Source organism: Canis lupus, chromosome 12 (genome assembly GCF_048164855.1).
Source record: "Canis lupus baileyi chromosome 12, mCanLup2.hap1, whole genome shotgun sequence".
Taxonomy (NCBI): Eukaryota; Metazoa; Chordata; class Mammalia; order Carnivora; family Canidae; genus Canis; species Canis lupus.
Genome location: NC_132849.1, coordinates 51053331 through 51065685, shown reverse-complemented (window position 1 = coordinate 51065685; position 12355 = coordinate 51053331). Strand labels below are relative to the sequence as shown.

Below are 12355 nucleotides of genomic sequence, written 5' to 3'. Positions count from 1 at the left end.
ATAAAGTCATTCTTATAACTTTTTAAAAGATTTTATTATTTATTTGAGAGAGAGAGAGAGAGAGAGAGAGAGAACAAGCAAGGGGGAGGGGCAAAAGGAGAGGGAGAGGTAGAAGCAGACTCCCCACTGAATAGAGAGCCCAATCTGGGGCTCCATCCCAGGATCCTGAGATCATGACCTGAGCCAGTCAGATGCATAACTAACTGAGCCACCCAGGCACCACAAGTCATTCTTATAATTTTTAAATCACATTTTGATATTAAAACATTGCTGGCATGTACATAGTTTTGGTACAAGTGTCACTAGCTAAATAATGACCCTGTTTGCAACTTGATTTTGACAGGGAGATGCACACACATTTCTAATAACTCTTCATTAAAGAGGTGACTCACTCATTAGGTGACTCAGTTCAATAAATAGAGAATTTCTTTTAAAATCCGTTCTATTATTCATGGCACTAAATCCTTTACCATCTTCAGGTAAACTTATATAATTACATTAAATTATTTTAGCTCACATATTTCTGTCTGAGATATTAACATAATAAACATAATAAATATCTCATGAACTAGGTCATGAAAATCATTCCTTAGAATGTTATAATTATGAACTTGATTTTGTCATATTTTGTTCACCTTTATTCCATAGAGATTTGCAAACTTTCCTTGGTCAAGTTTTATTATACACTTAAATTTATGGTATTTTTTACTTTTTTTCATCAAATCATGGTCACATTTTCATATATTAAGCCATTTAATAAGCTGTTTCTCTTGGAATGATACACTGTTTTTTTTCCAAATATTTTTTCATCTTTATTCCTGTATATTTGGCTTCTCATATACTTATTGTGTCAGTTTCTCTAAATAATAACGAAAAGATTCATCTTCTGTAAAACTAAAGAAAGAATTAAAATTAGGATTCCATTTATTAAATTGCCATTTTCAAATTGTGTAATTTCTCCAATTTCAGAATTTTTATGATTGGCTATTTAAGACTTGGCTCAATTTCAAGGATTTTTGCTTTCTATGCTACTTTAAGATCAAAATCTTCCTTCAATAGTCATGATTTCAATTCTACCTATACCCCTAGATCTCTTCTGTCTGAAGTTTAGTTGAAGCATAATCAGTAAGATGTATTCATTTATTGATTTATTGCATTTTACCTTTATCCCGAGGAATGACTTAGACAGTAGCAAACAAAAACACTCAAAAACATTTTTCAAGATGTAGGTATTTCTCCAGACTTTCTGCCTAGCCATGGCATCATCTACACAGCCTAATCCTTTGATCTTTTGTTTCTTCATCAATGCATGGGGGTGGGGGGGGGCGTACCTTCTCATGTATATTTTTTATGAGGACTACTTGAAATGCAGTTGTATGTAAAAACATGACACACATTGGGCTTGTCACAAATTATGCTATAATCATTATTATCTGTGATGTACAATTATTGTTTCCATATGCCCAGCATCTTTGCTTCCTTATTTTGATAGTAGAAACCCTTTCTTTGGAGACCTGCTTCTCCCCTACTCAAACTGTGGGTTTCTGCATGCTGCCAATTCCATGTCCCCAAGACACAGTGTGAGTACATGACCCAGATCCAGATAATAATAATAATGTTCCATTCCTCTGGTGACAGTGATTGATCTGGGAAGGGCAATATGACCCAAGCTATAGGAATCAGAGGTTTTTTTTTCCGTGATTCTCTTAAGTAAAGTAACTAGGAAAAAAATTCCCTTTCCTCACTAATATAGGAACACCATGGATATGATGACTGCAGACCTATTGGTGACCTTATCCTCTATGCTATCGAGACACTAGAGAGAGTAATGCAGACACTAGGGAGAAGTAGCAGAGACAGCATCACAGAAGGGTGAGTCTCCTGTCCCCAAGGTTTCCAGTTACTATGTCTCTTCCATTATTTTATGTGCTTGCACATATTCTTACAATGAGCATGTGGTAAAGCAAGTTTGAATATAGTTTTTGCCATTTTTACCCAAGAGCTTTTCTTATGAGTATGTATATTTACATAAAGAAAGGCAGAATTGTCAGAAAAAGCAACAGAGAAGACATATTTCAGGTAACTGGTGGTGTCAGCAAATTTAGATGTTGAAACCTATCTATAACGTGAAGACCTACAGAACACAGGCTTTCAAAAGGAAAGCACTATAGTTAAAAAGGAAGAATAAGAAATAGAACAGAATGCAGAGGGAGGTTGGATATACCTTTGGGGCTTGGAGATGTCACCTGGCAGAGAGGAACTGGTGGGAAGATAGCTGCTGGATGAGGAATTTGTAAACAGGCCATTGCACTGCAACCTTCCCTAACCTAATGTGTCACCTCTGTGATGTAGATCTCTGTGGAACTCTTGATTAAATTCAGTAAATGCTCTTTTCCTTTCAGTTATTTGGTCTTATAAAAGGGCCCTAAATTTTCTTCTCAGTTCCAAAGCCCAAGCTCTTGACCAATTCATGGTATTGAGTGAGCTCTGTGTTAAGTGAGGGAGAGTTGTGCAGCTAGGCCTTTATGCATTAGTTTGGCTGTCACTTGCTCCATTGCGGGGAACAGACTAAATCACGTAGGCTCTGGAATCCTGGGAAGAAACGGACACTTTAAGCTTGGCTTGTCTCCTTTCAACTGACTTGAGAAGAGCTCTGCCATTTCTCACATTTTCATCCTGGATATTATTTTCACAATAACCGGCCCTTCCTGGAGCTGAGAACAGGGGTAACATGAGGAGCATCTCTTTCTCAAGGGGATTTTCCTTTGAGAAATATCCTCCATCCTCTAAGTCATTCATAGCTCAGGGTGAAATGCTTTGGGATGTTTTTGTGGATTTTCACATTACTCTTCATCTCCAAGGAGCAGAAAGTCTCCTGTACCCTGATACAGGGTGTCACATCCCACAGAACTATGGGATGTTAGAGTAAAATGAGACTAAAGATGCCATCTTCCACACAATTTCATCTCTCTGCTCTTGGACATCCGGGAGAGTGTGTCCTACACATGGTAGGGACAAGGCTGGGCTGACAACCCTGGCATCCTGATATCAGCTTCTCTCCCCCCACTACACACCGCACTGCCTAAGGACACCTGAACTTGATGGAGCTTTGTTCTGCACTAAAGCTCATTCTGTGACTGAGTTAAGCTCCTGATCATATGGTGGCTTGTCTGTGTCTAAAACTGTGATGAGAATGTAGGTTTAGTGAGACCACCACTGCTGAGGCCACAGAGTCCTAGTGGTGGTGAAGACGGAAGCTGCATAGGTTCATGAAGGTACCATGCACCAAGCCCAGGTCTGTGTGCAGACACCCAAAATGAGGGGCCCGAGTCCATGATTCTTTAGAGCAAGGCGTGAATCAAGAGATAAGGCTCCTTCCATTGTGCAGTTTCTTATCTAAGTCTGCCCTTTGCTCCTTCAATACACTTACAGTGAACACTTTCTATGTACTAGGCCCTGTGCTAAAACTTGGTAAACAGCAGGAAAGGAATAATAGGAATAATTCGACTCTTATGAAGCTTATTGCCTAGTGACAGAAGGAGAAATTCCACATAAATTGAGGAAACTCTGTGCTGTGAAAACAGAGGCTGATTGCGCTTCTCAATCTGGGGGCTTAAGAAATGTTCGCTCTCATCTTTGATAAACATTAAAAGCACAGAGCATCAATTTCTATAAGTACCACCCATTGCATGTTTACTAAATTAAAAGATTGGAGGCAGGACATCTGGGTCCCTGGGCCACCTTCCACCTCCTGCAGCATATGCTGGATATGCCAGAAGGGGTATTCCCTCACGGAGCTGCAACTGCCAACTACTATGGCGTCTTCTCCACTGCCAGCCCAGGGGGTGGGGGGACATGGATCTTGCATTTGCTTTTTTTTTTTTCTTTTAAATTTTTTAAAATTTATTTTTGTATTTAAATTCCATTTGCCAATGTATAGCACATCATTAGTTTCAGATGTAGTTGTCAGTAATTCATCAGTTCTTTTTATTTCCTGGACCAAAGATGGTCCTACCCACACAAAAAATAAGGCCCTTTCGAACATCTGTGGAATGAACAAAGACAATTGCTTTTCACGTCCCCTTTAACCTTTCATCAATTCCTGGTCCTCAGTATAACTACAATCAAAATGAGGGGCCTGAGTCCATGATGCCCCAGTTTCCCTGCAGGCACCTCTGTGTAGCAGGATGGGGGCTCACGCAATTGGCAGATGCCAGTGAAAGTGCAAGCCACAAGGATTCCAAGACTAAGGTAAGGGATGTACTTCTAGATGGCTCACAAGAAAGCATCAAGGAAAAGAAAGATGAAGAAGTGAGTAGGGGGAGCATGGGGTTCTTAAGTACTCAAAGGAGAGTGACAGAGGAGAACACTGTGACCTAGAAAAAAAATCACACCATTGTCACACATATCATTTGTTCAATTCTCAACACTTTCATTGTGGGAAAGAAAAATAGGTTAAAATCACATATTCTTTAATGAAAAACATCTGGTTTGAGTCTTGAATTTACCATGGATTTAAGAAAATTGACAAGGTAAGGTTTTCTTGTGTGCAAAGTAGAGGTAATAATACCTGCTTCACAGGATGGTGGTGAGAAGTCAGGGAGGATCTCTCAGTAAACCACCTATCACAATGCCTGTTACATAGTAAGTATGCATAAATACGATTGTGATCACAATTGCTATTATTTTCATTGTGGAACTTTCTCCTAGAGAATAGTGCTCAAGGCCAAGGCACACCCTTGGGAATAAGAGTGTGGCATTACCTGGTCTCACTAGACCTGGACACTGGATTGAAGACATCAGACCTGAGGTCTACGGCATACGGCCACCTGGATATGGAAAGAGTGCTGGTGTCCTTTAACATTAGCACACAAGGAAGGCCAGCTCATGCCACACTATCACCTTGTCTGGGCACTCACTGGTGACTTGTGTGTTCTTGAGGAAAGGAGGCTCATCACCAAAACTATGTTGAGGCCTTCCTTCTTCTGAAAGCCACACTCATCCAGGCTCTTCTGCCTCCCACACAGTGATCTGGCTGTGGGCTTCTTTTAACTCTGTGTCTTCTAAACATTATGTAGCACCCTTCTCCTGAGGTTTCTGATTTGACATCTTAAGCAAAGCCTGATTAATGGTATTATTTACAAAATTATGTGTGCATATGTAGTTATGCACATATATGCTTCTGTGTATGTATGCATGCGTGCAAAACATTCAGTGATCTGCATAGGATGGTCCTGAGCCCTGGCTGGGGCAGGCCAGTGGCTGATTCTGAAAGGTTTCCTGCGTCCCTGCTCTGTGGGGCAAAGTGGGGGGCTCTTGTGCCCACCCCCCATCTCTAGACTCAGCTTCGGTTATGCTACCCTCTGGAGAAGCAAATTGGGCAGAAAGTTAAATCATTTCCACATATGCAGAAGCACCCAGGCACCAAACACTAATATGAATAAAATAAATGCATAAAGATTTGAAGCATATTATCATGTTTAAACCAAACTGTAGCTATTACCAGGCATATAGGCCAGAGGTTTTTAAACGTTGTTATTCTTGAAAAACATGATTGATTTTGAGCTTTTTTTAAAAATTTCAATGTCATGAACCAGACATCCATAATTATATTATTTGTCTTATACAAATGAAAAAGAATAAATTAAAACTGGACATGTTGCAACAGGACTGTTGACATTATATACAAAGCCTGCTTATTGTCATAAGATACTCTTAACCTTCAAGCCAAAATCTTTCAAAACTATTAGTGTTAAATCTAGCAGCTGTTGTCAGAGTTCTCCTGTTCTCTGTTTTATGCATTGTGCTTTATTTGAAATGTTTGTTATATTTGTGTATATAACTTTCTGTGAGCTGTTCCTTGAAAGCTCCAAGGATTAAACATGAAGGTTGAGCCAGTTCAAAAGGAACAAAGTTAAGAAAATTAAAGAAAACTTGCTAAAATGAATGTTTAAACCATTAAAATATTTAGTAAGGTTTGCCTGGAGCTGTTTCCTTTATGTAAAACATGATGCATTTCTTTCTCTCTCATTCCTTCTCCTTTAAAACAAATGAGGTTAAGGAAAACATACTTCTGCTCTGAAGTGTTTTTTTTTTAAGCATTAGAAATTTAATATCTAAATATTTTATGCAAATAGAAATGCTTGATTCAGGCAGAAATATCTCAAACATCCCAAGTATTTGGGCTAGTGGGCTATGGAAATATTAGAAGGAAGTGCAGACCTAAGCGATTGTCTTCTTTAAACTTGGATCAATCTATGACTTCACTAAGCCATTAGGAATTAAGCGTACAGTAACAGAAAATACAATCTTGTGTATCTTCAAAATGTGAAGGAAAGGAAAGGATGAACTTTGCATAACTCGAGTGTAGATTTATCAGGCATTCTGGGTTTATTTATTCAGTCCCCAGTTAATATTGTTTAAATGATATGTTCAATTTCACACAAGAATTTCTGTTCCGCAGGTCTTTCTACCATACCATGCCCTTTGGAGATTCCCCCCTGTCCACCCTGTGCAGGTCTTTGATTTGACCAAGAATCCATCCATTCATCTGTCCATCCATCTGGGGAGAGTATGGTATGGTGAAAAGAGCATGAGCTTCAAGTAAAACCATTCTGGATTCAAATGTCGTATACCAGCTGTGTGACTCGCACATTTATTTAACCTCTCTGAGCCTTAGTTTTTCTCATCTGTAAAATACAAATACTGTGACATCTACTTCATTGGGGGCATCATCAGAATTATAAAGGTAATGTACTCAAAATGCTTTGTATTGTGCCTGGCTGAGTTAGTTAGGGGAAAATGCTCACTTGCGAATATTGAGTGGGTGCTTACAGAAGCCAGTTACTTCCTCCATCCACTCAGATCTGCAAAGCCTAAATTGGAATAGGAATCCTGTGAGTTGTGCTTTGAGGATCACCATCCAGCTCTGCATAGGACAGAAGGTTCCAAACTTTCTTAAATCATAGTGCCCTTGGTGACTCAAGAATTTTTTCAGGGTATCTATAAACCAAAAACAGTACCAATATTTCCATTTATTGAACAGTTAGGTCCATATAACTTGTTACACATTTATGCTTTAACAACTGAGTAGCCATTTGAATACACACATATATGTATGTGTGTGTGTACCTCTATATATTACTGTGCATAACTTAAGAGAAAAAAATATTTATTTCATTCTTTAAAAAACACAATTACTCACAATGTGGTATGAGTGTGTATTGAGCTCTGTGCAACTTGTCAAAACTTGGAATCAGATTGGATGCTGGCCATTCCCATTTCCTGCCCCACATTGATTTTCCTACAGTGCTCGTTTTTTATTCACAATCACCAAAAACCTAGCTTTGCAAAAATATGATATCATTGAAAGGAATGTGATACAACCTCATGTTGACCTGAGCCCCACCTCAAGCCAGTAGTTCTCATGATGTGACAGATGTCCAATGTCACTATACTTCCCTTGAAATTATGTTTTTAATTTAGAAAAATTGGAAACGCCTGTGCAGCCCAGTGCATATGCCGCAGCACCCTGGGGCACCTCTGCCCACTTCGGGAACTGTGGGCATGGCATATCCTGAGAAAAATTTTGTCTTGCATCTGCAAAGAAATTACCTTGCGTCTAGACCCCAAAACGATTTTCAAGAGGAGGACAAAGATGCCTGTGGAAATACTGACATAATAAAAGCCAGAGCTTCTGCACATTTGCATCTGTCCAGCAGTTCAGGGTACAAGGTCCAGTCTCAGCTGTGTGGATTGGGGGCCTTGTGACCAGAGTGCTAAGGATGGAGGTCAAATGGAGCATAAATACAGGAGGTAAAGAAATGCAACTGCCCACCAACCTGCCAGACTGTCTGGATTGGTCACTGCTATGTGGCGTTCCTACAGAATGACCAGTCATTCCTCCACCACCCCCTTCAGAATCGTCACGATGCATATCGCAATAGCACGCAGATCCAGAGTGCCACTCACAGTCACCAACCCTATACCTACCTGCTTGGTGCAGGCCATCATGGTAACTGTCTCTGTCTAAGCTTCCTATTTCTAAACTTCACTGGGCACATAATCAAGATCATATTTCTCCCTCCAGCACCCCGTCCTGCCCTTTACAGCACAGCACACACACCCCCCCTCCCACAAAGGCCTGTAAGTTGCAGCTCACTGTCTTCACAGGGTTATTTCCATTAGAAACATTCAGAGGTGCCACAGAGGCGTGCCCAGGGCTGTAGTCTGTTTATTCTCACACAATTGAACATACATTTTTGTGTTTCAATTTAGAAACTACCAGATGCCTGGAACTGAGTTATATTCTGTGGGTGTGAAAGGAAAAGTCTCTGACATTCTCTCTTGCCTTTAGGAATAAAAAAATAATACTTACGTTTCTGTTTTGCTACGCTTTGGGCTAGCATCTTGCCTTCTAACAAATACAAATCTCGTGCTTTATTGTGAGGCTCTCAGACCTTTAAGGCATGGGGCAGGTCTGTGGACAGAGTGATGGGGTGAGGAGGTGGAGAGGAAAATTTTCAGGGAGCTCGCTTCTCCTCCTCCAGCTCTCACCTGGGAATCGTGCACAGTGGACGCCCGAAGACAGAAGCTTAGGAGCCACACTCCACTCTATCTGCTGATTCAGATCCCCTGTGGATTTGCCAAGAGTAAATGCACTCCTGGCTTCTCAAAGCTTTGACTTGGCCTCTGACTTACCAGGAAGACCAGTCCAGAACTCCTTTTCCTGCTAGTGAATAGCTGGAAAGCCCTACTCCCCTGACACAAACATGCCAAAATAATTCTCCCCTAGCCTCAAAGTTAAGAGTGTCCGTTTTATACTGAAGAGTGCATTTTATCTATGGAAAATAAGAGAAGTTAATAAATTTTAAAGAAATTCTACCAAGAATCTCATCAAGATGTTATCTTTCCTTTCATTTTTTTTTTCAAAGATAAATTCTGGGGACGCCTGGGTGGCTCAGTGGTTGAGCATCTGCCTTTGACTCGGGGAATGATCCTGGAGTCCTACAGGGAGCCTGCTTCTCCCTCTGCCTGTGTCTCTGCCTCTCTCTCTCTCTCTCTTTCTGTCTTTCATGAGTAAGTAAATAAAAAGAATCTTTTTTAAAAAAGATAAATTCTGAAAAAAGAGTCGAACTTTCTGGATATGTGGCTTCCCAGCTTCCAGGTCTGCCTTGGATCTGTTCACTGCGGGGGGCTCCAGGGCCAGTGATAACATGATTCAGCCTTCAGCCTACCGTTCTGGTCTCTGCCCACAAGGCTTCTCTACTCATAGATGTGGACCATCCTTGCCGACTGAGTGAGGCAAATTGCAATCTCCAAATGGTTTCAGAAAAGGGGAGCCTCATAGAAAGTGCAGGGAGAGTTAAGTATTGGGTGAGGAGAGGTGAGTATTGGACCCAAAAAGCAGGCACCATTGTGGTAAAGGGACAGTGTTCCTGATTTTCAGACTTTCAACTCTGAACCGACTTGCAAATACAGGGGAGCAAACAAAAGATCACTCTACTTTTTTCATGCCAGCAAGCATACTTTATTCCAGAAACATAACAAGAATAGGTCCCAAATCATCTTGGTCATTACATTTTTGTAAGACTTCTAGTAAATGGAAATTCTTCCCAGGTTTTTGCAATAGGATGTGCGTCACTTCCAGTTTTTGAATCTATCGTAGGGTAAGAGTTATTGGGGATGGCACATCAAACTCACAGCAAGGAGACAACGAGGATTAAGTGAGATTCAGGGACTGTTAACCAGATGCCACTTGAAAGCTGAATTTCATATAATTCTTTAGTAAGACAAGATAGTATGTATTTCAGGCAATTTACTTCAGTTATTACAAAAGTCTGAAAATTACTGGGCATGGGAAAAAATTAGATTATGTGACCTAAAGGAAGGATTCAGGGTGCTCTAAATCCTTCATTTAACCACCCACTTGGCAGCATTCTAGGCAAGTATTGGGATAAAGAGGTACGTTTGAACCACATGTGTTATGTGCAGGTGATATGATTTTTTAATACTTTCCCACTGGCATCACTTTGTTATTGTCCTTACAGGTGAGTAGAATGTGATATCCTCATTTTATAGGTGAGAATTTATTATGAAATGATTGGAGAGATTAAGTGGATTCTGGTTCCAATATATATTAGTTCATCTATAGTGTTTGCCAATTTCTGTAGTATAAATACTCCCACCGTGGCTGATTCCTAACCACCATTGTGACATTGCTGAACTCAGAGGTGCGGAAATTAGCTCTCTGTGCAAATTAGCTCTCTAAAGCTGGCTTGAGCATACCACTGGACAACTGTCTTAGTCTCTTCAGGCCTCAGTGACAGAGTGCCACGTATCAGGAACCTTATGAGCAGCCTAAGCATATTTCTCACAGTTCTGGAGGCTGGCAAGTCCAAGATCAAGGCACCAGCAGATTCAATGTGTTGTGAGGGCTAACTCCCTAGTTCATAGATGGCCGTCATCTCACAGTCCTTATGTGGAGGAAGGGGCAAAGGCTAGGCTCTCTGGGGTGTCTTATGAGAGTACTGATTCCATTCATGAGAGAGCTCCACATTTATGACCTAACCATCTCCCAAAGGCTCCACTCATTAATGCCAATACACTGGGCATTGGGATTTAACATATGAATTTGGGTAGAGGGACACATCCAGTCTATAGCAACTAAGTCTAGAAAACATATGCTATGTTTGAGTTGCGCATTGTATTGGGCAAGGGATAGAATTGTAAATAAACAGTTATAATATGTAACATTATAAATAATGTAATAAAGATGTATACAGGGACCTGTGAAAAGACTTCTTTTCCTAGAATCATTATCATGTAGACTTTACAGAGGAAGTAATGTCTGAATTGAGTCTTGAAAAATGAGTGCTAATTCCGCAGGCAGTCAATGGGAGGTAAGGGCTTCACAGGCTAGGAAAGGTGGCATGGGAATGTCCATGAGTATAGAGTCTTCTGGGAAATGTGACTGATTTGTGAAGACATAAAGTGGTTATGTCCTGAGAGAACCAGTCCCAGGAGGTGAGATGTAAGATCACCAAGGAAATTGTGAATTGTGTTAAGAAGTCTGGACTTGGTTTATCATGAGGAAACTAAATAGATGTTTTTTAGATTTTTTTTTTGGGGGGGGGGTTTATTGAAGTATCATTGACAAATAGAAATTGTCTATAAAAGATGTACAATTTGATGTTTTGAGGTATGTATTTGTTGTGCAATAATCACCATAATCAAGCCAATTAACATATCCAGCACTCACATAGTTACCATTTTCTGTTTTTTTCTTTTTTTGTAATGAGAATACTTAAGATCCACCCTTTTACCAATCTGCAAATATACAATACAGTACTGTTAACTGCAGTCACCACACCTAAGTGAGCTCCTCAGAACTTCTTTGTCTTGCATAACTGAAACTACATTTTCTTTTCAATGTCCCACTTTGCCTGCAGAGTGATGAATAGGTTTAAAGGTAACAAGATATGTGGTAATGGGACAGTGAGACCACAGGAATTTAGTTGAGAACAGAAAGGGCCAGGTATGACAAGGAAAGAAGGGTTTGACAATCAGGATATAGAATCAACTGGGAGGACTGATGTATGGAGACTTGAACCCAGTATCCTGGGTCCATCCTATTCATCCCTCCTCTCACTCACCATGCTGCTGCATACAGTGGTCTTTTCTGGGGTGACTCTGGCCAGCTAGACAATGTTTCCTTGGCCTCAGTTCATCCCCAGCTGGGGGCCGTGAAGGTACAGCCCCTCCACCCCCACCCAGCAGACCCTATCTCTGTTACCAAGTGCTGCAAAGATGGTTTGCTCCCTGCTTTGAAAGGCCATGCAGACCCAGGGCCACACTACAGAGAACATGTGGTTGCTATTTCATTTATGCTTTATCATTTTTCATTCTGACATTAAAGCTCCTCTGCAGCAGGGTGAGCGCGCTGTACATTGTAAGGCGTAATGTGAACCGAGGGCTCCTGCTTCGTGCCAGAGGAAACGTGATTCAGAAACAATTTGAGGGCAACTGCAAGGTGATGTGGCCCAGAGAACCAGAAGCTATTGAAACTTTAAACATCATTTCTGGACAGTATAATATGTTCTGCAGGGCAGCTTGGAAAAACAGGAAAACCCTCTTTGGCCAATCCTTGGAGAATTCGACATTTTTAAATATCATCTGGAGCAAATGTTTCTTAAAGAGCCCACGCCCTGGCAATCAAAGACCACAAAGTTGAGATGGAAGCACCTTTATCCCATGGCCCCTTGAGAAAGCCTGGGCCACGGGAGGGGCAGACTTGTCCAGGATCTCACCCATCCTGGCCAAGGGCATGGGCCTCCTGATGTTCCCCATCCCTTCC

General features: G+C 40.8%; 1 protein-coding gene across 1 annotated transcript in view; it reads right to left on the bottom strand.

Annotated features, from left to right (window-relative positions):
* LOC140601691 (uncharacterized) overlaps positions 1-12355 on the bottom strand; it is a 388441-nt gene that overhangs the window by 22230 nt on the left and 353856 nt on the right. The window lies entirely within an intron of this gene.